Source organism: Ornithodoros turicata, chromosome 1, assembly GCF_037126465.1.
Source record: "Ornithodoros turicata isolate Travis chromosome 1, ASM3712646v1, whole genome shotgun sequence".
In the NCBI taxonomy this organism is placed as follows: domain Eukaryota; kingdom Metazoa; phylum Arthropoda; class Arachnida; order Ixodida; family Argasidae; genus Ornithodoros; species Ornithodoros turicata.
This window is the reverse complement of record NC_088201.1, coordinates 202,702,369-202,705,247: the sequence shown is the minus strand read 5'-3', so window position 1 is coordinate 202,705,247 and position 2,879 is coordinate 202,702,369. Positions and strand designations below refer to the sequence as shown.

Here is a 2,879-nt window from a genome sequence, read left to right as displayed (position 1 = left end):
CTTCTTCTTCTTCCAAGGAGGTGATGGCCGTGAACCACTAAGGCACATACAAGACACTGAGCGCTCTCTGCAGTCACGTGCCGGGTGTCCCGAAGAACAAGCACGACGAAAGACACCTCAATCAGACACGGCTGTGCCGTCCTCTCGTCCTGCTGTGCAAGGTGGGCAGCACAAGCTCCGTGCCGTCCAGTTGTAATGGGCATTTTAAGACCATTCATTTCTTACCCCTTCCATGTTGTGAGCTCTACGACCCATGCTTGTCACATAGCCCCCTGATCACCTTTGAAGGGATACAACTGTACACCTCGACAGACAGAGCTAACAAAAATACACTTCACCTTTCAGGGCTCGACCGAAACGTCATCACCTTGCTGCTTGATATTAAAAGAAGCGTGAAGTTGGTAGAGCAGCGCCTTGAGACAGTTGATTGTTTCATAGACACATATTGCCAAGGGAAGTCTGACGGGATACCAAACTTCCCATATCTTCCAGCCAGCACCGAGAATTAACTTCTGCAGTTGGAAACACTGCTATGTGAGGACCCTGCCAGGGTACACCTGGTGGGTTTCTCTTCCACCTGTAACTTTCTCGTTTTTTCACATTTCATTTTCCCAAGTATCTGTGAGTCTTTTGCCCATCAAGGCATGGAACGCTCTCGGACTTTAAAATCTTTGTTTCCGGTCGTGGTGTTCAAATATTTGTACGTCGACCCATGTATTTTCTTACAGGTCGAACTTTTGTCACGCATGGGTGGAAACTCTATGCAAGAAACTGTTTGTCTGTTCATGAACCGAGTGATGAGGAACACGGTAGCACTGGAGTACAGCCGGAAAGGGGCGCAACAAAAAAAGAACTTTTCGTCTTTGCGGCTCTACTCTTGCGTTGTTGGTAAATATCATACAAGCTTGTTCTTCTTGTTTCCAGAAACTGCATCTGCCTACCATTCCGGGTACGTTCCATAGTTCATTCCTTCCAGATGTGTTGCTCAAGAGGTACCAGACAGCCACCGAGCAACAAATTGATGGGAGAATTGGACGCTACTTGGCTGGAGCTCCTGGAGCTCCTGAGGGATGGTGGACGTGAAGCTCACAAAAGAAAATTGGGGACGGCGGCCGAAGAAGAACATTGAATGGTTTCAGTAGCGTTGGGTCACGCGATAAATCAGAACACGCCTATATCTACCTTTTACACGGTTTGTAATGAGCATTATTATTGAATAGCTTAGGATAGTGCATCACTATCCAATGCCAATTTGCCAGCAGCATAGCGCGGCATGCCTTGCCACTGAAGGGGAACGAACCACGCACAGGAGTCCACCTGCCAAGGTCTCAGCAAACAAATACATAAAACATTACTATAAAAATATAAATACAATAAATGTCCCCCCAGAACCACGACGGAACCAATACCGAAATCGTAATGGGGACGCGTCGGGCGTCGGTACCGGGAGCCAATATTGGGCCGGTGCGGGTGTGATGTTGCACTCCCGGAGCGCTCCCGGTACTGAACCCCGGGAAAACCCCGTTTGGGAATCAATGCTCCGCCGACGTCGGACCGGTGGGCTGTGCTGCTCGGGAAACCAATGCACCATCGAACACGTAAACAAGAGGTACACAAAGGGAAAACAATTTAAAAACCATGACTTGAAAACCCGAGACATGGTAGGGACAAAAACAGACAAACACAATCACGTAATTTAAAAACAATCTATCAAAACGATAAACATGCACAAACTTAACACTGAATAGCAGAGAAACACTCTAAACGGCGCAGGTGCAAACGTGTAAACAAGAGACACATGCAGGAAAATAATATCCAAACAAACTATCAAACAAGAAACATTACAAATTTAATAAATTGAAATGGAAATAATCTATATTTTGAACTATTATAAAATCATCCTTGCGACCTAATCTAGTCGAACAATATACAATTTTCGTCCTACTCAGGCACTATAAACATTACATTGACAAAGGTACATCCAACACGTAGTCACCAAGCCAGCAATCTTTCCTACTTGAGCCTGGTGGGGTCTTTCTCTCTCTCTCTTTATATATATATATATACATATATGCCTGCCTGCGTACTGTTGATGAGGCCCAACAAGGCCGAAAGAGCTGTCCAGTACTGGCATGGCGACGTTTGAGTTACAAACATATGCTATACGTGCAGCCAAAGAGCTCCGGCTATTTTTTTTTTTCATTTTATACTTCACTGGCTTTGCACTGGGCTTTCAGTGAGTGAGTTATCTCACCCTGACGGGAGGAATCACGTGTTACGTGACCTCCTGACGCCATCCACTCAAATGTTGCCTGCCTGCGTACTGTTGATGAGGCCCAACAGGCCGAAACAGCTGTCCAGTACTGGCATGGCGACGTTTGAGTTAAAAACATAAGCTATACGTGCAGCCAAAGAGCTCCGGCTATTTCTTTTTTTTTTCATTTTATACTTCACTGGCTTTGCACTGGGCTTTCAGTGAGTGAGTTATCTCACCCTGACGGGAGGAATCACGTGTTACATGACCTTCTGACGCCATCCACTCAAACGTTGCCTGCCTGCGTACTGTTGATGAGGCCCAACAGGCCGAAACAGCTGTCCAGTACTGGCATGGCGACGTTTGAGTTAAAAACATAAGCTATACGTGCAGCCAAAGAGCTCCGGCTATTTTTTTTCTTCATTTTATACTTCACTGGCTTTGCACTGGGCTTTCAGTGAGTGAGTTATCTCACCCTGACGGGAGGAATCACGTGTTACGTGACCTCCTGACGCCATCCACTCAAACGTTGCCTGCCTGCGTACTGTTGATTAGGCCCAACATGCCGAAACAGCTGTCCATTACTGCATGGCGACGTTTGAGTTAAAAACATATGCTATACGTG

The 2,879-nt window shown here is 46.3% G+C and overlaps 1 long non-coding RNA gene across 1 annotated transcript; it reads left to right on the top strand.

Annotated features, from left to right (window-relative positions):
* The first annotated feature begins 115 nt into the window (after positions 1 to 115).
* On the top strand, positions 116 to 1,036 carry LOC135378961 (uncharacterized). Its single transcript, XR_010418651.1, has 4 exons — positions 116 to 161; positions 346 to 560; positions 729 to 888; positions 977 to 1,036. It is a non-coding gene; the product is annotated as an uncharacterized LOC135378961 (long non-coding RNA).
* The last annotated feature ends 1,843 nt before the right edge of the window (positions 1,037 to 2,879 follow it).